Consider the following 24,780-nt stretch of genomic DNA (forward strand, 5'->3'; position numbering starts at 1 on the left):
CCCGGAACAATAAAGTCGTCTGCGAGTCTCACTTCATTCGGCGTCGCCCCCCGGCTTTCGCTTATACTATCATCCTCTAGCTTTTCATGCAAGAGGCTAAGCCTCTGGTGAAAACAAACGCTAAGCCTCTCGTAAAAGCCTTCTTTCCCCATTTGTCTTGGCCGCCTGCCAGTGGCCGAGACAGCGGGGAAACGAAAGAGCGATAAATTAATCTCTCGCGCAGGCGGAAGTTTGTTCAGACAATATGCACCCCGAGGAGCACTGGTTTCCCAATGACGCCTCGGTCCAACGCCGTCCTTGCTCATTTCAGATAACCAAGCCGTTCCTGCATAAACAGGGAACGTTTAGGCAAAGCGTGATTGGATCAGAGTCGTGGAGAGCACTGGGGCGTTAATCTCGTGTTTGTCCGTTTTGCATCCGTTTTATTGTGACGTACCTCCAATTGTAGGCGGGCTTTGGGTTGAATTTTGCGCACTTCTTCTTGCAAACACATTTCAAACGACTAAACCTATTTTAAACTATACTTTATGCATTTATTGCAACACCAGCGAACCAGCAACAAGGCGACGGAAAATCGCCTGCTCCGAGAAGCCGCGGCTCATAGCTCCGCCGTGCTTGTATGGCGTCACATCCGGGTGTTCGCTTTTAGCCAATCAGGGCTGGCTCAAAACGGACACTTTTGAAACGGACACGAAATGGACAAAACACGAGAATACCGCCCCTGGTGTGTGCATTTATACCTTACAAAAAAAAATCTACGGGACTTGGAGATCGTAAGCACAGGGACCTGGAAACGTTTTCTTTTTTGTTTGTTTGCTTTAGCATCGCTTTGTTCCCCTTCGTCGCCTCTGACAAGCGCGTTCGCAGCTATGTTGTGGTCGGAAGTAAATAAAAAAAGGTCGGGTATTGACGCAGCTTTTGCACGACTGCCGTGTCACCACGTTGATGCGGCAGAGTGCAAACATCCTCGTGAGAGCTCGCGAAGTGTGTCGTCTAACAAATTGAGCTTTAGCTAAACTTACAGCTAAATAAAACTGTAGCTGAATAAACAAAGCACTACGTAGCTAAATTTGTGAAAGTTGCGTGCGGGGTCACGTATTCAGTTGGGATTACCAGTCCTTATTAAACCAAAATTAAAATGCGGAAAAGCAAGGAAGCTGTTATACGCTCCGAACCTACGCCAAAACGGTCGTAGCGTAACGCCCATGCCTCGAAAAGGCCAGAAATTTTTACGATGTTGGCATTCGTATTGTTGCGCCCATTCGGATAAGGCGTGTGTGTCCTTTCCATCAAAACACGCTGGTGGTATATGTATAGACGTTTTTTTTTTGTTTTTTTTTTTAACTTTACATTCAAGCCAAATACTAAACGTACAGCGCGAAGCGTAGAACGACTTTTAAGGGCCATATATGTAGGGAGGCAAATGTCCCATGCGCTGTGTTACTGTTCTTGCATTCATTCACTCCGTTCTCGGCCGCGGCGGCAGCTTTTCTGATGGAGGCGAAAAGTGAAAACGCTTGATACGGCGCACGTTAAAGATCCCCAGACGGTCAAAATTAATCCGGAGCCCGCCACTACGGCGCGCTTCATCGCCTGTGAAGCGTCGGAGTGTTAAACCCATCAATCAATCAATCAATCAATCGCATTCATTCACTTCTTCTTCCCGTAGCGAGAAACTCCAAATAAGTACAGCCTCTTATCAAGCCTGAAAATTAATTTGTATGTGTCTGTTCAATGACGATAAATGAACAGGATTTCACGTAAAGTCTCAGCGTGGTCCCGTTCAGTTCATTTGGATCACTTAGACAATTAGAGATCTCGAAAGCGAACCCCCAGCGGAAGTAGATTTCTGCACTCCGAAAAAGTGCAGGTTTGCCATAACGGTTCCTGTGTGAGTTAAGTGCCTTAGCACGGTCGTGCGCAGGCGAACGAAGCTCTAACCGTGCTCCCGACATCGCGAGCTCGGCTCAATCTTCACGTAGTGACATATCGTGTTCCGAAAACGCCGTAACAATCACCTCATGATGAATCAAAGCCCAAGCCGGCCTCAAAGCGTCGGGACACCTTTTTTGAAGGACTTCATTGGGTTCCCCCCCCCCCCCCCCCTTTTTTTTTTTTTTTTCTTGCGTGCGTTCGCGTGTGCCAGTTCTTCTATTTCATTCACGTGATGGCAATCATACTGCTTAGGGAACAAAAGATACGTTTCCTTCGCAATCACTTCCATTCAGAGCTTCGTTCGCTCTAATTCAGACCCGTAGAATGAACCGTCAATTCAAAGTTCGACTTGAAATAACCAAGGAAACGAAACGCAACCGCGCAATTGTTTCGTTTACCTAGTGCGGCCGTGCGTTCCTTTCTGATTCATGACTGCCGCCCAATTGCTTCTCCGTGACCAACTGTCTCTTACAGACCGCCCGACAGGCCATGAATCACATTGAAACTCTCATGAAAGGGCCGTAGTGTTCTTTCTGTCCCGCAGCTACGTTGCGGGTCCGGAATAGTTCGTAGACAAATATCGCCAGTCAAAAGAAAAAAGAAAAAAGAACCCACTTTGTTGTTTCTGTCGCATCTTCAGTTTTTTACGCTTTCTTTTTACGGGTAGCCAACACGGATGTTTACTGCTTTTCTTCCATTTGTGGTTTTGCCTTTTTTTGTCGCGCAGCCAGAGTCGTACATGGCTCTCTGCTGACATGCTGACGCTTCCTCGTCGCGCGCAAAGGAAACGCTAGCGAGATAATGCCGGGAAGAGGGTGGGGGAGAGAACCCTTCGGCGTGCTTTTTCGTTCGGTCCTACATCCGCTAAAGCCGCTTAGTCGAAAGGCTGACGCCGGCAGCATGTGTTGCAGCTGCACGTGGCAAAGACTTGCCGTCTTTCAGGATCAGGCCACGGTGCTTGTCGACTCCGTGCGCGAAAAAGCTTTTCTTGAAGCTGACGCCGAAGGTTTCCAAGCTGCCAGTCACCCACTCCAAAGTCCACAACGGACGCGTGTCATGACGACACTGAAAATATTTTACGTTGTCGGCAAACTATCATAGATGCGGTGTTATCGTGTCTAGTGATTACGAGTCCGATTTTTTTTTTTTTTCGCTGAAGACGGGCAGTCAAGGTTGCGGGTGGTTGGGCTTCTTACCATACTCCGATATGCTTAAGTCACATTTCCAAACCAAATACAGGAAGCACGATACACCACCTCGAAATGCTAGCATCAGCCCCGCCTGTTCCGCAGAGATATCTTTTCGATGGCCAGGAGTACTTTGTCAGCAGGGGGTTAAGATTTGCCACTGCAGACGCGAATGGTTAAAGATTTTAAGCAAATTTTATCCTTGCAGGAGTTGGCGAAACTCAGTAAAAATAAATATGCTATGCTAGGAAGGGACTTCTCGATATCTTTCGCAGAACTGCCTATTGCAGTAATGGAAAACTGAGTTTTTTTTTTTTTTCTTTTAGCCTATTTAGAGCTCCTGTGGAACGATTCTTAACAGAAGCCCACCTGGATGCGAAGATTTGGCAGTGAAGGCTGCCAAATCTTTTTTTACGCTGTAAATTGGCTGTAATTTTTTACGCTGTAAAAAAATTACAGACAATGCGGTCTGCCGGAATGCAGAGCTACTGAAGGGACGTTAAGCACCTGTATCCGTCTGGATGGCCAATTTTGAGCACCATTAGAACGAAGTTCAGTAAATAGTCACAACCGCTTCACGTGACTTTATACTGCGACCAACTAAGGCAACCCTAAAGGAGTAAATTTACTTTTACGGACGTCCCCTTGTTGATGTTATTGAGCTATGATGGTCAGTCGGGTGGTTTCTAAAAATTCGACGGAGGCTGTGCACGAGTCAGAAGCGTGGCTTATAGTTGAATTTCTACTGACAACTTCTAGCGTTTTATGTTTTTACCGTTTTGCTACGCTCAAATGCTCTTGTTAAGGGAATACATAAGATTCAATCGAATCTTACTATTATTTGCATGAAAAAGAATTGGAATGTCTTTCTGGCGTAGCGAATATTATTCTTTCCTTTCGGCTTTGTTAGAAATGTTTAAGTTCGCGCAAATATAATATATCATGTAAATCTGATAAAATGAATGTATAGCAGTTGGGCAGGGGGAAAGGCCGCCATTCAATTTCCTTTCCGCCATGAACTTATGTTCGGGACGTGATCAAAATTAAGTGTTCATGTGGGTTACAGAATGATGCCGAACATACCCTGTATGCTTTTTGTGGATTAGAATGGCACCTCCATTAATTTGTTAGTAATTCACCCGAGCGGGAAACTCCCCATAAGGCAAGGGTCGGTAGGAGTGGCCCAAGAGTACCTGCAAGGTGAACGCTTTGACTTCGTGTGCGTTAGAACATACGTCGCGATTTTTCTTTTTTCGAATGAGCCAGATCCACAAGCCGTAACAAAGTTAGATAAAATTGCAGTGACAAGAAAACTCGGCTACTTTTCCCCACAGAGGTAAGATAACACCCCGCAAACGTGCACTAAGACCGTAGTCCGTATCAAAAATGAGCCAAATCCATTTGCCCAATGGGAGTTTTCTTTTGGCTCGACTGTTCGGACTGTTTCGGACATGTTTTCAACCACGAAACAGGCGTGGGTTTTTTCGTGTTTTCGTTGGATTTTTTTTTTCTGATTTTTCGGAGCTGGCTCTTATCACCAATTCAAACGGCGATTGGGAAATCGGTGAAAGATTTGTCGCCAGACGCCAATGACAAAGTGAACATAATAAGTGAACGAAATGAAAGTGAGAGATGTGAAATCATTTAATCTCGTCTCCCCCGTCCCTACGGATTATTTTTACTCCCATATTTACCTTCTCAGTAACTAAATGGCCCTGGCAAATCTGCCCCCCTCCCTCACCCCAATCTGAGGGTACGAACCACTCTATTAAGGTGCAGAAGAGGATAAGAGCAGCCTTCTTGTGAAGCGTTTCGGAAATTTATAGCAAGGCAACTAAGAGTGTTTGCTTTGTGAGTGTCTTTAGGCGTGCCCAGGAAAGTTATCATACGGAAGAATTTGAAAAGAGCTGCCAATGGTGCCACGAGGACTCACCTTTTCTTCATGTATGATTCCACTGTCCTTGAAGCCCTGTTACATATTTTCAATGCCTTTTCCGCCAAAATTCCATCTCGCCATTCTTGAAAGTCAGTTTAAATAAAGTGTTCATAAGAATGCCGCATCAACTTGAGTGTTTCAATCCAATAAGAGCCAAATCCAAATTTGCGATCTCTGTATTGCTCAAATTCACCGCATACTTTTTAAGTACTTGTGGCAGTAAACTTCCCCTACTTGAGATATGTAAAACATATCATGTTGTTACGCAGCAGAGAACGGCAGGCTATTCGCAAGTTGTGCACTTAACTAATTTATTTAAAATTATTTGCAAGCAGTGGCTGTAGCAGAAAGTCGCAGCTCGGAGATCTAGGCGGATCGCGCGCTCCAAACCCGTATCGACGCTTCTCCTTCGTCAACGGTTGGCTGAGATGGTAGTGGCGATTGGCCAACACAGGCCCCTTCAAGCGAATTGTCCTCTTCGCCTTGGGGCCTTTCCTTGGAATGTCCTGTGATGTCTTTTCAAATAATCTGTGCCCGGTGTCAATATAATAGCTTTGACACTGTTGCATTTAGCTACTAAAACAAACTTCCGCTTTTTATCAAATTCGTTTTAGCTGAACACTGGCTCATTTCGAAAAAAAAAAGAACGCCTCGTATATCAATAAGAGAACATTAACAATTCAGGTAAATAGCGTCCTCACTCTGAAAAGTGCCCGTATTTCATTGGGCACGATTGGCAGAGCCGTGCGACCTTGTGTTTTATTGCCCGGCATTTTAAAGCATTTTAAAGTTCACTGACAAAATTGTGGGTTGTGTGTGGTTTATCTCCGGTTATTTGAGGTTGTTTACATTTGCAGCGTGCTTATATAGGCGCTTGGTACGTGCCACGTGCATTGCTGCCGTCATCTCGCTGCTAGGAACCACCGTTATTTGTGCCTGGGATCGCGTCGTCGTACGTGTCGTGGAGGGTCTGCCCTCGGGGAATACGAGAAACTGTCCCACGGTTTTGTAGATGTAGAATAATGTAGATTTTGTATTTTACAAGCTGCTGCAGCACTTATCCGTCTAAGCGATTTCAAGGGCTGAGCACGAGGATGCGGGTTCGAATCCCGGCCACGGCGGCCGCTTTTCGATGGAGGCGAAAAGCAAAAACGCCCGTGTGTGCGAGATTTCGGCGCACTTTAAAGATCACCAGCTGGTCAAAATTAATCCTGAGCCCTCCACTACGGCGCGCCTCATCGCCTGCGTTGCGTCGGTGCGTTAAACCCTACAATCAATCAATCGATTTCAAGGGTAGGGCGCGAGTCTACCCGCTTTCCGATGCATACAGGAAAACGACTGACACGCATTCGCTGGGGAGGGTGTGACCGGCCATGGTTCAGAGTTACGGCTCCTTTCGCAAAGAGAGGTAAGAAGGAACGTTGCCGGCGTATGACATTAACCGATGACGATTTATGAGGAAATGGAAGACACGAGATGACCGGTTCAGCGCAAGGATCGTGGTCTGCACCGGTGAAGATTAAAAGCACCTCGAGGCTTTTCTCTCAGTAATTCTCCTGCTTCATAAAATGCATTGCTTTATAATACCGTAGGGTATTTTGTGATCCTTCTTGGTCCGTGGCAAAATCACGCTGACGCGGCGCGAGGTACAAAGGCTCTCTTAATTCTTTTGTCTGGCTCGGGATAAATCCTCAGATTTTTTTTGTCCTAGTGCTGCAAATTTTTTCAATGTTCCGAACTGATTTCGTTTTCTTCTCCCTCTTATTCATTGTTGCCGCGTACTTCTTCCCCTTTTCTTTTCTTTTTTCGCCTGACTATGTTCAACCCCATCTGAAGTAGCAAGCCCCGCCGCTTGTGAGGCTAACCTCTTCACTGTTCATTGAAGCTCTCTCTCTCTCTCTCTCTCTCTCTCTCTCTCTCTCTCTCTCTCTCTCTCTCTCTCTCTCTCTCTCTCTCTCTCTCTGTTTACAAATAACGCGAAACTGGGCGCCTTGTCAACCCAGTTTTCTTTCGCAAAATGCAACAGGGACCAGAAAAAGATGCACCATATTGCAGCACAGAACGACTTGTGGTTTTCTCTACAAGCCTCCTTGAATAAGGCTTCTAGTCAAATTACTTCTATACATGGCCTTACAAGTCCTTCAGGCTCTAACGCCATGGCCGCGGATTCCGGTACACAAACACACGCAGTACAACGGACGACGTACCAACACACGAAGTACTCGCGTACTTCTGCTGCAGTTCCTTTCAAGGCATGTGCGTATTTTCACAATTCCAAGGAACATTGTAGCTTGAGAAATGAGCTCACAATATCGAAGTCTTTAAGCCGTAGCTTTTTAAAATAGAGAGCAGTGCGAGTCGTTCGCCGTATAAACTGTACAAAGGCATACACGTGTACTCAAGATCGCTGCTTTTCTTGAAATACAGAAAGGCTTTATAATGCTTCAAGTATTCATTTAAAACTTTAGGGTCGTTTCCTTTGTTCAGCACTAACTATCTCCCCAGCGTTTTCAAACATTTGCTGAGAGGTAGGTTTTCTTTTTTGAAATAACTCCGCCTTTCTTAAAATGGATATGCTACATATCTTTGTTTTGTATACCATATGACCCCCAGTGAAGTACCAGGTGGAACCCAGTGCAATACCAGGTGGAACCCGGTGCAATGTTAGGTGGGACCCAGTCCCCGCCGCGGTGGCTCAGTGGCTAAGGCGTTGCGCTGCTGAGCACGAGGACGTGGGTTCGATTCCCGGCGCCGCTTTTATGATGGAGGCGAAAAGCAAAAACGCCCGTGTACGCATGAGGCCGTCCCAGCGAGCTCAAAAGCATTACCTCTGCGTCAACTACTGTTTCGCGCAGCGCCCTACAGCCTACCTGTCGTAAGACAGGAGTGAAGGCGTCGGTACAGGCCACCTGATTGTCGTCAGCTGCCGTGTTTTGGTATCGGCCACTGATTGCGCACCTGTCGGCGAGCTCTCCTTCCCTTTCTACCGCTTTCCGATACATGTCGGTAGTCTCAAAGCTAACAATTCGCGCACCAACGTTAGCGCGCATGCACTGCTACGGTGCCGTCGTATCTCAATCGGCGTGCGCGTGAGCCTTCGCAATTTCTTCGGATGCGTTATTTGGCTTTTGTACTGAACGACTCTGCCGTATAGGCAAGGTGCGGGCGCACATGTGCTGATCTCTGAGCTCACAGGCGTAAGCATTTCGTGCGTCGCGCCGCTTCCTTTCGCAACTGCGGCACCAATCGCCAGTGGTGGCGCGGAGTTCTCTAGGGCAAGTACAGCATCACTACACGATAACACTGCTACTATCATCCATATCAGTTCCCTTTGACACCACGGCCGAGAATCGGGTGGTAACTCCGTAGACAACGGACGCCGGGGCCTGCTTATTTTTGTTTTTTTAACGGCGAAGCTGTTGAGCAAATCGTTATTTTTCGTGTCCGCAGTTAAAAATACCAAGAAAATGAAGATAATACCCACTTAGAGAGATTGGTCAAGAATGCTGAGCATACCACTAAGAGAGATTGGCCAAGATTGGCCAAAGCGAGTGTACCCACTTAAAAGGATTTGCGAAGATTAGCAAAAAGAAAAAAAAAATCCAGCGTTCGCCGTAATCGTGATAACACTTGCTGGGAACGAGAAAGACACGTCATAGCGTACGCCCCTCCAAGGTGATGTCCAATTATGATCACTTCACAAAAAAAAAAAAAAAAAAAAGAAAATGAAGGAAGCTCACCCTTATAGTAAAAATGAAAGAGTAAAGCCTTGTTGCGGCAGCGAAGAAGCAAATCGGCTGCAATCGTGCACGTAAACTGCCGTGATGGTCGTGAAGGTTGCGTACAGCTTCGCTACCTTAGTCTTATGCGTTAGTGTGAGCTTCATTCCTTATTTTTGTTTATGCGAGATGCGGACGCATGCGCAGACACGGTGGGCACTGTCGTGGCGGTTTAAATCAGTGTTGCCAAGAGAAGAAATCGCCCGCTAAACTTTTATGTGAATACCATATTACATAGTGTCCCACCCGATGGCACCCAGCGGGAAGGTGGCAAAGTTCGCCGGTCGAACGCTTCTTCCTGACTGAAGTAATTAGGGCTCCTCACGCTCGCCATAGTCCGAAAGCGGCCGTTGTTTCCCCGACTTCTACACCTCCGAGCCCGACGCGCGTTATACCCCATCCGCTGTAGCTTATTCTAGCTGACTTCGTTCGTGTTTTCCCCTTTTTCGCTGTTTCCAGGAGAAGCGCTAGCTTCCCGCCTAACAGGACTAACTAATCGACCAGGCGTGAAGAGCTTATACAGGCGCGCTTTTTCCGCGCCTGCCCTTGGCACGGGAAAACTAATGGATGGCCGAAAGTGCGCGTCGGCTCCAGATGTGCCACGGAAGGACTGCCGCTGTATCGTGTCCCGGAAGAATGGCTTCGTTAGCGGCCGCGGCCCGTTACGCGTGCGCCAAGAAGGGAGCCGAGTCGCAATCCGGAACGAAAGTGGCGCTAGCGCGCGGAAGCACCGTGACAAAAGATAGCGCGAAATAGCGAAGGGCGGAAGAAAAAAAAAAAAGCCTTGTGCTAGGGTTACGTCGCTGAGGTGAACGAAGGCGGACGTCTTCACTAAGGTTGTCTTCAACACTTCCGCTAGTATTTTATGGGTGGGCCGGCCGTAAAGACCAATAGAGAGAGAGAGAAAAAAAAAAGCACTGCACAGATATGTTCGCGCTACATACGGTAAGATCGTTCTGGGTCGTTTCCCGCGGGGAGCGAAACGCAGGGGAAAGAAAGCCGGTGGCAAACGGGGAAAAAAGTGAATGAAAAACTTGCTGTTGTAGGGGCCTCCGGCGCGGACAATTTCTCGGTGAAAGTGTGCGGACGTGGCGTAAGGACAAACTTCTAGCGGCAATCCCGAACAAAGTTGAGGGTCAGCTTTCATAGCTTTGTGCGTGCAAAATTTGCATATCTAGAGAGAGAGAGAGAGCGATCTTTAATGAAGTCTGGCGATGTTAGCTGGGCTAAAATGCCTAACTTGCTACGCCAGTTGATGACGGGATGAAGATGATGGCGATGATGTTCAAGAAGTTGATGCGTACAGATAAGGCGAGTTATTTACAGCGACTGGTCTTGCATATCGAGAGTGGAAATATTGTTGTTAGGCGAGACGGCTTTGGGTGGCGTCCCGCCAGACGGCTTTCTTCGGTAGACTACACAGTTTTAGTTACGCACGCTGTTAATCTCGTGCAACTTAAAGCATTGTTATAGGTCGGGGCCACACTGGGCGCAAAAAAAAAAAAATGGCGCAGTGCAGTGAGATCTCTGCAGGCACCACAGAAAACTTGAGCGAGAAAAGTAAGCGTTCAATAAAACGAATAAATTGTTTCCACGCACTGAAATCTCATCGGGGTTAAGCAAGCTAAACAAAGTGGTTTCGATAAACAGAAGCCTTAGCGCGTTAGGCGAGGCTTTCTTAAGCTTTTTTTTTATTACATATAAACATGCGGATACTCGGGGTTCTTGCCACTGTGGACGAAAATGCATACGCGACACAAGTCGATGCACTGAAGCTCAATTAACACTAGCGATACACCAAAAACCTTCAGGTAAAAATTCAGACCGCCAAAGAGGCCAGTGTATACGCTATGTGGATTTCACTTGTATAGAAACGCACCGCAGGCATGATTGCCGCCCGATCATTTGTGTAACGTCAGTGCACAGAGAACATTGAGGTATGAGCATCGTTAAACGAGCATCCGTTGTATATCTAGGCTCAATGAAATTTCCGCAGTGGAGTCAAACACAAAAGGAGGAAGACAGCGCACCTCATATTTTTTTTTACTGAAACGCTGGAGGCTTCCGTTAACGAGGGAGTACTGACACGAAATGTTTGTTACGTTTTCATAGCTGGTATGGGTGCCTACAAGCCCACTAATCATACAATAGCACGTTAGATGTTCTATCGCAGCGTAAATAATTACTTGCAGCTTCGTTTATTCCCTGTCAGTTTCGGTTTCGACTAAACGAACACCGAGGTACGGTGGCCACCATAACCGAGGCGGCCGCCGTGACAGGAGGACGCTCATGACGTCACCGTTCTCGTTGCACCACTGCCGGGGTGAACGCGCGAGGGCTCGCGCGTGCGCGCCTAGACCGGCCATGGCTTCCACTTTGTGGTCTCCACTAGTGTCACTAGACAAGATGCGGAGTGCCGTCACCCAGGCACGCAAGTGAGCAACGGGGGCCATTCTGTTGTTTATCAGTGCTGCCAGATTGCCGCTTCTGTGGCCTCACCGCTAACTTGGAAGTTGGACGAGGCCATTTGTACACAAAACTGCCGAAGACACAAGAAAACGGCATCTTCAGACTTCTGCAGCTAAAATGCTGCGAAGCGCATTATCTGTGATTCGCATTCGGAACGACGACAGTCGCGCACAGCCGCAGAGCAGGAGACTACTACAGTTGACCGACAGAACACGCATAGACAACAAAATTGTGACGCCCATGAACCGTCGCAGTGTAAACAAGCGCCACGCGCGCGAACTAAGCAATGATCACGGCGTCGGCACACAACAATGGGAGAAAAGGGTGCCGATACTTTGTAACCTTATCTAGAGACACCAGTCTCCACCATCTCCACGCGCCGGGCAGCATGACGTCAGTCCCAAAACCGTGACGTGTTACACACGGAGGAACAGCGCGCGCCAATTGCAGACGCCGCGTTGGCCACGTCACGGTATAGCCCTCACTTGGGCAGTTTGGGGCCAGGAGGAGCAGACGGCGTAAGGCTGATGCCGATTGCGAAAGAGTATCCGTTCTGAACTTTCTCGTGTGCGGAAAGATTAAAATAGATTTAAAATGTTATACTGAACGGTTACTGTTGAAACTTGCTGGGAGATATATCTATTTACAAAGGAAGACTTTTACATAGTTATGCCAGATTTGAAATTTCGTGTCAGTACTTCTTAAACATGGGATTACTGAGACAAAATGTTTGTTACGTTTTTTTTTTCTTCGCTGCTATGGCTGCCTGCCAAGCTTACTAATCATACAATGGCACATTAGATGGTTGACCTCAGCGCAAATAATTTCTTGCAGCTTCGTTTATTCGTGTCAGTTTCGGTTTCGGTGAAGCGAAAACCGAGGCGGCCGGCATGACAGCCGCACCACGGCTGGTCTGGACGCGCGCATGCGCGCGTCGGCAGACTGGCCGTGGTTGCACGCGCCCGGGCAGCACGAGTCATGACGTCGGTCACAAAAGCTGTGACGTGTACACAAAGCGGAACAGAGCGCACCAACAGCAGCAAGCCGCCTTGCCTACGTCACGGGAGCCCTGAAGTCGGCAGTTTGGGGCGGGGCGCACGTGACGCCATGCTGATGCCGATGTCGAAAGGGCATCCGTTCTGACCTTTCGCGTGCGCGTAAAATTAAAATCAACTTCAAATATGTTATACTGAACGGTTACGGTTTAAACATTTTGCAGTGTATCTTCACATACAAAAGAAACCTTTTACATCGTTATCTGAGTTTTAAAATTTTGTGTCAGCGCTCCTTTAACATGTCAGCTTGGTGAATGAGGACCACTGAACAACCGTTGTTCAGTTCATTTCCAACAGCTGTCACCTACAGGCAGCTCAGTGGGGGCGCTGTACGCCGCCAGACGTAAGCAAATTAACTTAATTGAATAAAGCCTAGTTCCCTGTGCAAGTTCGTCCGTTGTAAACTGGGGAAGTCCCCACCGGCCGCGTGTCAGCGTATACCCTTCCGCACTATTTCCCTTTGGTTTGCCCGTATGTGTGGGCGGTTGCAAGGATCTGCTCGCTTTTGGCGGCGACTGCCTTTTGTAGGCCACAATGGCACAAAGCCTCGTTCTCACTATCCTCGGAGCCCGATTGTGCGACACCTTTGTCTCAAGGCTGAATGCGCCATTAGTGTCGCACCCTTTCTCCTCTCTTAAAAAAAAAAAAGCCAGCAACCGAGTCATAGCAGTCCACTGTCGCCAGTCAAATGTACTCCCTTCAACGCAACATGCGGGGCTCTCTCACCAGTAATGACGGCAGGGGGCAGTCTCTAAAAAAAGGATAATAAAAACGGCGCACTATTTGTCTTGTCTGTTGTCTTTGGCCACAAACGACCCCGGAGCCGTTGAACGCAGCAGGACCTGCACCCAGCGTATCCAAACACGCAACTGGGAGCTCAGAGGCAGGATGTCACGTCGTGCAAGATGCATTTGTCTTTTTTAGTCATCTCTCCCTCTGTGTGGGGGGCGAGCGGACCGGAAAGAGCCGTCGAGCATGCCGCGGCGGCGACATTTGGGTGTTTTGCACAAAGCGCTTCCGAAAGCCATTTTGCACCCGCTTTGGGACGCGTGACTGAGCAAGATGTCCGGCATCGAAAAAAAGAAAGCGGTGTCGTGCGGGAAGGACGCGGTTTGTCTCTTTCGGCCATTGTGCGCTGCTTTGTTCAAGGCTTCCTCCTCCAGCGTGTCGCGTCAGTCACGTCAGTCACCGCTGGCCATGTCGCCAGTCGGGAATGGGTCCGATGAACTCTTTTGCCTGTGCGGTTATTGCTGCCGGTCTTTCGCGCACCGCCTCGCTTCCTTTGTTATTACTGGGTCATTCGTACAGAGCAGTTGGCAGCAGTGAGGGGTAAGTTGATAGTTAGTGTGATGGGGATTAGAACGCTTCGCTCTACAGTCCATTCCCGACGACGCTGCTCCACGAAATCATTCGCTTGAGCTTTAAATGGGTCATGAAACAAAACACACGTTAGTTTCACTGAAAAGACTGCTTTGGCCCAATAACAATGTACCCGTTGTCTCCCAAACTTATCCCAAATAACGGAGAGAGAGGGAGAGGGAGAGGGAGAGAGAGAGGGAGAGAGAGAGAGAGGGGGAGGGGGGAGGGAGAGAGAGAGAGGGAGAGAGAAAGAGAGAGAGAGAGGGGAGGGGAGGGGGAGGGGGAGGGGGGGGGGACACGAATAGAGGTACACGGAGTCTGAGGATTCCCCGAAGCCATCGGAATTAAAGGGAAAATCGAATGCCGGACTGCTTCTCGGGGAGTCCGCGGTGAGTCCGAGCACGTAAATCGAAGAGCCCCACTGTCTGTTAAGTGCTGACCCTTATTGCGTCACTAAAAATGGAAATTTGAATTTTCTAAAAATATTTCTTGCGCTTACTTTTGGTTAAAATGTCTTTCGTGTCTGTGATGGACCTGTGTGTTTCTAAAGGCTGGTTCTTTCAAACTGAACAAAGCTGTATTTTGTCTTCATGGCCCTTTCAAAAAATGTCCTCTAGAGCGAGGAAATCAGGCCGTGTTAAGTTTCTGGAGCCCACCAACGAATGTGCACCCAAAATGAAGGACAGGGTAGCGGTATATTGCGTCTGCGTATCGTGATACCGGCACTGCTGCGGGCGCCGCAACTGTACGCCCACTACCGTTTTTATAGGCCAAGGCCACCAAGTATTGCATGGCTATCACTAAATACGCGGCTATCTGAAAGTCTACGCCACTCGCCGCACTCATGAAAGAAGATTGCTGTTCGCGACTCGCTCTTAGAAAGTTCCGCAGTCGTTATAGGGGTGTTGTCAGGGGTTTAAAATAGCCGCCTAGGGATTCCTTAAAGCGCCACGTGATTGCCGTGTGAGCAGAGTGATTGTCCTCTCGTGCTGCGAAGTTTCAAACGCCGTGCTAAAATTTTCGTAGAAGTGTGGTCTTCTGGCTGTCGCGAATTAAACGCCGTCATTCAAATACAAGGGTCATTTTTTAATTCGAGGGAAAACTTCCACTTGTCTTCAAATTTGCCCAACGTTTCTGTCGCGTTAAGATGTGTTGTCCATTCTTCAAACGATACACCGATGTTAGCAATAAGGCACAGGATTTTGTTGCTGCTGACGTTTTTACAGTGCAGCTGTTATAGGCTACCCCACCCCCTTCCCCCCTCGTTTTGTTGCATGCCCGAAAAAGCTGCTCCCCGTCTCCTCACTTCGGCACACTTTCCCTTTGGCCACCTGTTTTATTCTCTGGGGAGAGGAAGAGGGTGGGGAGAGGCAGGCGTGCTGGAGTGGCTTGGAGCAGAGGAAGTGTCAATTTTGCATCGTCCTGCCTACGCCAATGCCCCTCGGGTAAGCTAAGCGGGGGACGACAAACGCGTGCGTTGTCCCCATGTCTTGCCCGACACTCGAATCCGTTCAAATCTCCCGAGCTCTGGAGGCGGGCCCTGTCCAGCTCATGCCTGTCCGACCAGCTTCGGCTGGTTCAGCGGGCCATAACGGCTGACAAGGCATATGGGGTCCTGGACTGACTTCACCTCCTGAAGACAACAATAAAGATGTTTATCCTCCTACGAAGTAAAACCGCGCGCCACTTCAATGCAGCAAAGAAGATTGATCCTTCATGGTGTGGCGCAGGAAGAAAGGAGCGGTATGCAGTAATTGGCGGCGGGAAAAGTGGAATGAAAAGGGAACCGATGATCTTTGCCTGTCAGAACCGCGCGTGACACAGCAGCGGTAGCAGACGTCCAAGACGGAGAAAAGGTGACCGAAGAAAACGAAAAGTACTTATCGGGCAAAATTTGGTTACGGTGAATGAGGGCCGTGCGCGGGGAGAGGACCTTTGTGAGTAAGGCGCACAGCAATTGATGCCGCTGTTGCGCGCATCACCCTTTCATATCCCCTTTCATAGCGCGAAGGTGTACTTTGAGTGGGGTTATTGTATGGTCTCAGCGTGCGCGCGCGGCGTGTCCTCTTCTGAAAGCGGTGCTGCAGACGGAGTCAGAAGTGACAGAAAAACTCACATTTCTTGAGGAGTGACAGAAAAATTGTATTTCGCTTCATTCCTTGAATGAAATATCGCGTTGGATAACCATAATCGCTCAAACAGCTACAGTCACCGATACGTTCACTGTCGGAGACGAATCTCCGCTCTTCGTGCAAATATGTTGAACGGTTGAAGGAAGCGCCCTTAACAAAGCAGATAGGTAACTTTGGGTGAGGAAACAGTAAGTGCAAAACGCAAAAAACATTAAATATTTTATGGTGTGCAAAGCTCGAGAGAGTTTTGCAGAGTTTATCGGGCAGCGTTGGTATCACTACATGAAGAGTTAAAAATATAGTTGTTCTTACTGCAGTTTTAATAGTTTACTTTTACAGGCACGCTACTCCTTATGCACGCTAGCGGCTGTCGCATGGGGTTTCCTGTTATCGTGCCTTTTTTTAGCACGTTTCATACCAACGCCTGCACGCAATGTGATACTTTAATTTCGAGGCTATAACCGCAACGTGCGCAAGTGAAGAACTTTCGCACTGGCGCGAGGAAACGAACGTGACTTTCTAGCAGAATTTTTCCTTCAACTCTTATTTGCATTCTTGGAAGTATTGTGGACGCTAAAAGAGTATCGTTCTTACAATTCCCAGCTAGTCTGGCATGACAAATAAATGTCGGAGATAAAATACTTTACAGACCACACGCCCTCTCAAGAGTATACTAAACAGCTACGCCCCCCCCCCCCCCTCCTTTTCCCGGGTCTGCCAGGATGAGACCTTGCCTAGACCCACAACTGTTACTTTATTTTAGAGTATACTCTAAAATATTTTCTGTGCCACATGGAGGAATTTTTGAACAATCGTCCGCATTGCCAAAGTAACAAAAATGACTGAATATTTATCCCCTTCAACAACTTTGCATTTTTTTTTGCCAATCGCGCATGTCTTCCTTAGCTTATAGTAGCCTGAAAACGCTTCAGTTTGACATCGTGGTCGCTGTCAACCAAAGCTAGACTTGCCCACAAATGGGCTAAACTGTGTGCGCGTCCCCGCTCCTATCCCCCCTTTTTCTCCTGCCCTCTCTTTTCATCCACTGACACCCAATCCACAGTGCCGAGTAGGATCCGGGCTCTTAGTCTGGATAACCTCTCGGCATATTCGTTCGCATTTCTCCCTCCTCTTCTTTCATGTTTTCTTGACGCAAGGCGGGGAACACAACGCTAACTTGATTCGAGGGTCGACCAACGCCCGAATCTGGTGCTGGGTCTCTACAACAGCCTATGCCAAACAGCTTCCCCAGATAATTCCGATTTCACGCGTCCCTAACGCAAAGTATGAGGTTTGCATGAGCCATACACATAAAAGAATTAAGCTCAAATGCTCCAAAGAGCTGCATTGGCGTTAAGCGTTAAAACCGATAGTGAGTACTGGACTAAATAATGGCATCGCTGGGATCCTTTAAAAATACGTCCTTTCCTAATGTTTGAAACCTAAATTGTTGGCGTTATTATATAGTTACTTTTCCAAATCTCACAAGAAAATTCCGAACAGCAAGATTTCGCTTAACTAACAGAACATGACTACCTGCAAGAGCATGATCAGACGCAACCGTCTTTGAGTTATTACGGTATAAGCTCTTTGATTCGAACTCCGTTAATTCGAACTTACAGTTAATTCGAACGGACGCCCGGCTCATGGCACAACGCTGTGTATATTAAACGCAGGAAAACTCCCGCTAATTCGGCCACGTCAGTGTTGACAGCAGTTAATCCAAACTAGCAGCCCCAGTTTACACCGCGCGTCAGAGATAAAATTCGGCCCATTGTGAATGGAATGCGCCGCAAAACCAAACCAAACTTACTAGAGACTCAAAACGACAGAGCAGCACAAGCAAACGCCGGCGCGCCGGTGCGTCGCAGGTTTACGCTTGCAGAGCGGGAGCCGCCGGCACCGCCCATGTTCCGGCGCAACTCGTTGCAAGGCGCCATTTTCTTAATTCTAGAATTCACCTGCCGCATCACGCGTTATTCGCGATAACAAGTCCAGATGTGGTTTTTCTGTTGTCTAGCCCCCGCGGCACGGGCTGAGAAATTGAACATCAGAAAGGAAAATTTCTACGATAATTCCCAGGGCAGTGCTTTGCTTTTTGAGGCTAGACCAGGTTGCTTGCGAACTGAGAGCTTTGTGGGGAAGTATTCACAAAATGACGGGGTATGCGTGGTCTGCGGAAAAGAAACGGAAACTATGTGGCACATAGTGTCTGAATGCGAGGGTATCCATCCAAATCTACACGAGGGAAATATTCGGCTTCCAGAAGCCCTAGGATTTAGGGGTAGCACAGAGGAAGTTAACTTCAAGGCTGTCGAGGGGACGAAAAGAAGATTAGAATGCTGGTGGACGAAAAGCAGAGAGGGGAATATTGCCTAGGACAGTTACCACCTGTAACAGAAAAAAAAGTATTTTGTGCCTAATAAGCTTTTTGTGCCTGCCCTAAGCAGCGCTAGTATTAAACCAAGAGTATAAAACATAGGTATATTAGTCCTTTTTGGTAAGATGACATGTCATCACCCCGCTTCAAAGGGGAGACCAATAGCAATGATCAATCATCATCATCAGCATTCCTCGCGTGCCGGAGTTGCCTCGGGGTGCGTTCCGATTCACCCTTTAGACAGCTTCGTTGCCGTGTTCGCGGACAGTACGCCATGTTAAGCCGCGTTCCAATTCGAAGGAAGCTGTCAACGAAGACTGCTTCCCGGAGACAGCATCGAAGTCAACAACGATGCAGGCTACCTTTTTGTCCAAACTATCAAGTGACGCCAGCGCCACCTTTTTACGTATTAATGTTGTTACAAACTAGCTTGTTCTTTTATTGGAATATTTAGTATAGTTTACTAGTGGTAAAGATGATTTTGTTTAATTTTTATATTACGTATTATTTGTAATATTAACGGTAATATTATTTACGAAATCTGCGGCTCGCGTTTCTTAACATGTCTGCTACTAGGCTGTCGTCTGCGTTGGTGTTGCGTTTGGGTCCGCGGCGCCGTTCCAATTTTCTTCCTTTAGACGTCTAGTTAGACTGCTTCGTAAGCTGTCTACCGAGCTGTCCGCGAATTGGAACGCAGCCTCGGTGGTCGCGTCGGCAGCACCATTCCGTCGGCTTTGTCGTCTGCTTTAGCGACGGTTGTTTTGGGCCTGTTTTGGCGCAGCTTCGCGTCCATTGCGCGCTTCCTTCGCCCGGCTTGATTAACTTGTTCGGCAACATCTCCTGGGTAACCCGGACCCGACGGAATTATATGGTGGTACGGCAAAATGGCACTACGGATTGGTTTCCAGGGCGGGAAAACCAAATGTAGATACCACTTACAGACATCTGGCCGCTAGAGAAACGCCACCTTTTGCGCGCTGCTTGTCAGGAATGAGACTGCGTTTTATAAATTGGTGAATACCAATTCGGTTGGGTTTTAAGAGGTGTTACAAAAGGCGAAAGTAGCAACTGGTCCTGATAAATAGCGATTATAAAAGTTCCCTCAGCTTTCTCTCAATTTTCAAACTTACTAAACTAGTTTAAATCGGTATAAATGGGAATCACTAAGCTCCCATGACGAATCGTTTCGATGTCTGCGCTTGTGTCGCTCGGTGGTGTAGCCCCTAACTAGCACATCAGGATGGCTAGATTCCGCTGTCTCACCCTTCGAAAGGCGCTCCTCTGTTTTCTCTCACTTCCGACTCACGGCCGGCCTACAGCGGCGGCGTCGTACGTCGCTCTAGCCCGGCCGTGGCCGACGCTACTACTGCGTTCGGGACGCCGCCACCGCGAATTCCAAGTAACGGCTGGCAGAATGTCTGGTTTCACTCTTTGTAGAGCCACGTGCGTGAATTCAAGTGACGTCGCATGGGCAATTGTTGTTGGTGTCGTTTAAAGCTTTGCTTTCCAACCACCTTCGAAGCACAGATTGGAGCCAATTTTTTTTTTCTCTTTTCATTCTCTCCTTAGGAACGTTGAGAATTGACCGATGTGGCGATGCCTCTAATGTTCCTTGAGTCACTTGTTCAAAAATGTGGATTTGTGGACAACAAGGTGCCTGAAAATATGTTACGGAGGTCTGCGGAACCCTGCACAAGATTCCGTCTCCCTTTTTCATACTGATAAACACTGATGGCCACGTAAAGAAGTCATCACCACGTGGCGCGTTTTATTTATATATATTTTTTTGTTGCTTTGAGCTCGTAATAGGTTGGCTACTTTCCCGCGCCAAAAAAATCCAAAGAAATGGCGTTCACCAAATCAGTGTGCGGCCAACTTTAGACCCAACGAGAAATAATGCGAATTTTGCCACCTGTCAACGTCTCTGCATTAATTCACTATTGGCGGCTCTTTTAATCTCTTTTCCAACACCAAAAGGAGTGCACAACGCATTTATGATTGAAGGCCACTGCTTTAGCCGGTGCCTGGCTCCATCGACTAAAAAAAAAAAAAAAACGGCGTCCTAATTATTTCCTAGAGCAAAAAAGGCAAGTTCACAGAAGATTTCGACCGGGACAGGCGCCTATATCGGCCGCAGTCTTCTTTTGTGCTCTCGTCTTCTATAGCGCCAGTAAATATGCACAAGTTATGCCAGTACCAACTTTCCCAACTTTTCGCTCTAAATAAGCGGCGTTCCCAGATCCACGAAGCCGGAGCTTGTTAACGAAATTCCAATGGCTGCAAAACCTGTCAGCAAAGCTGCGACATGTAGCCCGAAAACACTCGCCAAAGTACCCAATGGCGGCGCCGGCGTAACAACACACCCACTTAGGTGAATTCGCCAGGGACGATTACAGCAGCCGCCAGAAGTTTACGGCCGATTCAACAGTTCCCATGCGGCTGCGAATTGCGCGTTCCTCAAAATGGGAGTCACAATAGGAGCAGACGAGCCGTTGGTGATTAGCACGGCAACACTTCTTCGATCGTTTCTCTCGCCTTCGTTCGCCTCCTCCTAATCTTCCTTTGCTGCAAGCGCTGAAAGCATGACTGGTGGCATTACTTTGTAACGTGACCCCGTCGCATTCCTGGGTGTTTAATGTTGGCCCCATCTCCATCGCCAATTCCCACCGGCGAAAATGTCAACATCCCCACCCACCCGCGTGCTTCCACAACTTAATAACGAGAAACGATGCTCACGCATTCTGTCATCTTAAGAGGATGCTTAAGTTCCCACGAAACGTTTTTCGATTTTTTTTTTCCAAATATTGCTTATGTTAATCCGCACCGAATAGCTATGCGGATAAGCACAATATACCAAAAGCAACCTCTTCATTTCCCCTACGGAAAAGACGTATACATACCATTCCAGCTACTTCAAGTTTTGCGCTCGGGCAGCATTGGTAAGATTTCTTGATTGTATGCACTGACTGAAATGAGGTGGCTAAAGCGCCGACATTCTATTGAATTTGAATTTGAGTTCTTTATTATTTCCGACAGTGTTAAAATACATTCAAGTTAGAATACAGACAAGGGTCCCATAGTCAACAGACTGAAACGGGACCCTTGATTAATTATTACAAAATAAAGAATACACAGAAAGCAGCAAAACCAAACATACAGTAACTAAGAACAAGTAACTTAAGGGAATGAACACAGCTTAGGGAGCGCTAAAGTACAATAAGAAAAAGCGAAGGACTCGGTTAAACAAAATGTGGAGGAAAAATAAGTGCTGCACATTATTAGCACAATACTAATTCAACCAAGGTAAAAAAGGTTGGCAGCAAAAACAATTCTTAAACTAGACACTTGCACTATACATACAATCTAGCTGAGTTCAGGAAACTTAGTCAATGAAACAAAAACGTTTTTAGCATGTGTTTGAAGGAAAAAAATGATGAAGATTTTAGTTCTGCCGAAAGACTATTCCAGAATGAAAGAATAACATAAAAGAAAAACAGAGAAATCACGGTTAATTACTTCACCAAAGAATGGGTAAACAGTATGGCGTCGTCTCGCGTGGTGAATTTGAGATTAGCGCGAGAGTGGAGTGCTGCTCTTGGTTATTCTTAGTTATTCAAACAGAAATCAACAGACAATCACGCAGCACACAGTTTCTTTCGGGTTGAGGTATACATCTTTACACTTTACCTATACAGCAGCGAGCGGAGACAGCCAGACGAGTCCGCCTCTGTCGTTGCTGTTCCGCGTTGTCGGTACGGCGTATCGCCGCGCAATCAGCTCATTGCCCTGCTCCGTTTGTGCCTGCACCAACGCCATCAGACTCGCACACTGCACCTACAGCAGCGAGCAGAGACCGCCGAATGAGGCGGCGCAGCGCTGCACACGAAACTTTTATGCAAGCAACAAAGAGGCGTCCTCGTCTGCACTGCCGACTCGGCTGGGCTTCGCACACTGGACGCGTTTCTCGCTCACATTGTTACTGGGCTTCGCACACTGGACGCGTTTCTCGCTCACATTGTTAAAACATGGAAAAAGTTAACGGGGTACATTCACACAGACGCGCATGCGCGCTCGCTTCTTTTCCCAATGTTCCCTGCGCTATAACGGGAGCAGCAAATGGCGCACAGCATTCCCGTTCGAAAAGCGGGATCACGAACCCGCTTTTTAATAAGGACAATGGCGTATTGAGTTACGGAACGGGTATACGTGTCAGCTCAACCGCCAAATACTTCTATAGGGACACGGTCGAAATTCTAGTCCTTGTTCCGCGACTACCGTTTTTAATGCAATGGCGATTGGAATGCCGTGACGTGCGTACAAGCGGTCGGAGATGTTTTCGTTTAGGTCAGGTATGCGTTGGTGATACTACGGAGACAGGAGAGATTGCCTTCTAACAACACCTTACCGTTCTCTGTTGCTCCCATGCGCGCGCAAATTTCCCAGTGGAATTCCCTATTCCCCTATAGTACTTCCCCGGAAATGAGCACCAGCCCGGTCAAACATCGCTTCCTTCCCCAAACAGAGAAACCCGACCAGCTGCAAGTATACGCTCTGTTTGCCGTGGAGAGCACGGGGAAAACGTTAAGTTTGCTGGCACGCGCGGATGTTTTTGCGCGACCATCGAGCCCTCCCCGAGGAGCATTCGCAGGTCGACGGTACCTTGATGACTCTGTACGGCGGCGCTATTTGCCGAAGACAGCGTCGGGGCACGACATCTCCCAATCGACAACAGGCCTGCACGCAGGTTCTACACGTGTGACATGCAGTCGGTCCAGACGTGCGCCTTTTACCGCGTGTGTATACGTGTTTTTAGGGAGTCGATCTTTCTGGGAACCAATGATAGCCGAGAACAGACCCACTAGTATTGCTATTGGCTGAGACCGGAAGGAAATTTTTATTCTCCTGTTTTCCGGTTTCGTTCCCGTTTGCGCGAGCTGCAGTGCCCGGCAGTGCCACGAACGCGTCGGTGCTATGATTTTCGGCAGCGGTTTCACAATAGTACCTAAAACACATTATGTCGCGTTTAATGATTTTCCGGTGCTTGAATATTCGAAATGCACAAAGGTCGTGGGTTCGCTGTGCGAAAATCTTCTGTCATGGGTAGAATCAGTGTGACTCGTCGATGTGATCGCGTTGATTTTAGCGTGAGTATTTCGAGATTAACGTGTGAAACTTAAAAAAAGTGAATTGTAAAGCGCGCTACCGCTAACAGGGTTCGTTGGATGTGTAGAGTGCAGCAAGCCTTTATCTTCGCTGTGACTACATCTCCTGTGCCCATACAAGTCGCAAACGACGGTGTTCCTGTTATGAAAACGCGCGTTCAAGACGTACAAGAGTTAAAGTCGTGTCGTTTGCGACTTTTCATTTGTATCAAGAGTCGTTCATGCTTTTACCGTGGTGCTCTACTTATTACTGGGGTAAATACAGCTTTACCACTGGTTTGTAAGGAAAGATGGAAGGTCGACCAACTGCCGTTGCGCATGTTTTATCAAATGTCCCTTTCCGGAGCTGTGTCCTGAAAGACATCGTCGTGTTTTCGGCGGAGCGTGTCAAGCGCTCTTAAGAAAAAAAAATGCTCGAGAGCTGACGTGAATCGGGATAACATAAACGTCAGCCCTTTGTGAGGGAGAGCTGCTTGGCGTCCATGACCAACCAGCCATGTTGAGAAATACACTATGATTTAATACAGACGTTCTTTTATTTAACACTAAACCACGTTGTAAGAAGCGTGCGTTAAATGAACTGAACTTTGGGACAGTGCTGTAGCGCAAAAATGTATGCAACTTTGGGCGGGACATTGATGTTTGTGCGGCGTAAATTTTCCCTTTTTTTTTTCTTCTTTTCTCTCTTCTCGAAACTTTTCTCTGCGCTCTCCTTGTAAGGACTAGAAAAAGGAAATAGCTTCGCGTGTGGGACGGCTCTCTTCATTTCGCTGCACACTCTGAACTATTCGGGCGAGTTGGCAGCGCAAAACTGAGCGCGTGTCCACTCTGTACGTTTGGAAGCCTCAAACTGAATATACGTCTTCGCCTACTGTTGAGGTTGCTATGTGAATAAGCCGCCTCAGAAGCACTATATGACGTCACGGGAAAAAATTCTCGGCGATTTTTGCTTTTCACGGAGGCTAAAAACGAACGCCTGTGCGGCAAGACTCCGGAGAACGCCAAAGATCTCCATGCAGTCTAAATCCATATCGATCCACTTCGGAGCGCTCCACACAATCCACGTACAACTTTGGCCCGTACATTTCAACGATGTCTCCGCAACGACACAAGCATCCTTTGCCTTAACAGCCGACGTGTTTTGGTATGAGTGTGTGCGTGCGTGTATCTGACTGTCGCTTTGATTTTGCGGTAAGTTTTGTTGAAATAATCGGATGTTATAGGACTGTGGTGGGATTTAGTTGGTTCCTGGAGTTGAAAAAAAATCGCAAAGCGCAAAAAAACAAAAGAGACGAAGGGCTTGAAAACACGAAAACAGGCGGGCGTTGGCTGTGTCCTACGTGTTTTCTAGTCCTCCGTCCCGTCGTCAAGATTCAGGATATTCTC

General features: G+C 47.7%; 1 protein-coding gene across 3 annotated transcripts in view; it reads left to right on the plus strand.

The window, feature by feature from the left end:
- The window catches only part of LOC144174818 (glycoprotein 3-alpha-L-fucosyltransferase A-like), a 115,129-nt gene that overhangs the window by 73,779 nt on the left and 16,570 nt on the right, over positions 1 to 24,780 (plus strand). The gene's annotated exons all lie outside the window — the stretch shown is intronic.

Source organism: Haemaphysalis longicornis, unplaced genomic scaffold (genome assembly GCF_048455015.1).
Source record: "Haemaphysalis longicornis isolate Haplotype H1 unplaced genomic scaffold, Haemaphysalis longicornis Haplotype H1 scaffold_3, whole genome shotgun sequence".
In the NCBI taxonomy this organism is placed as follows: domain Eukaryota; kingdom Metazoa; phylum Arthropoda; class Arachnida; order Ixodida; family Ixodidae; genus Haemaphysalis; species Haemaphysalis longicornis.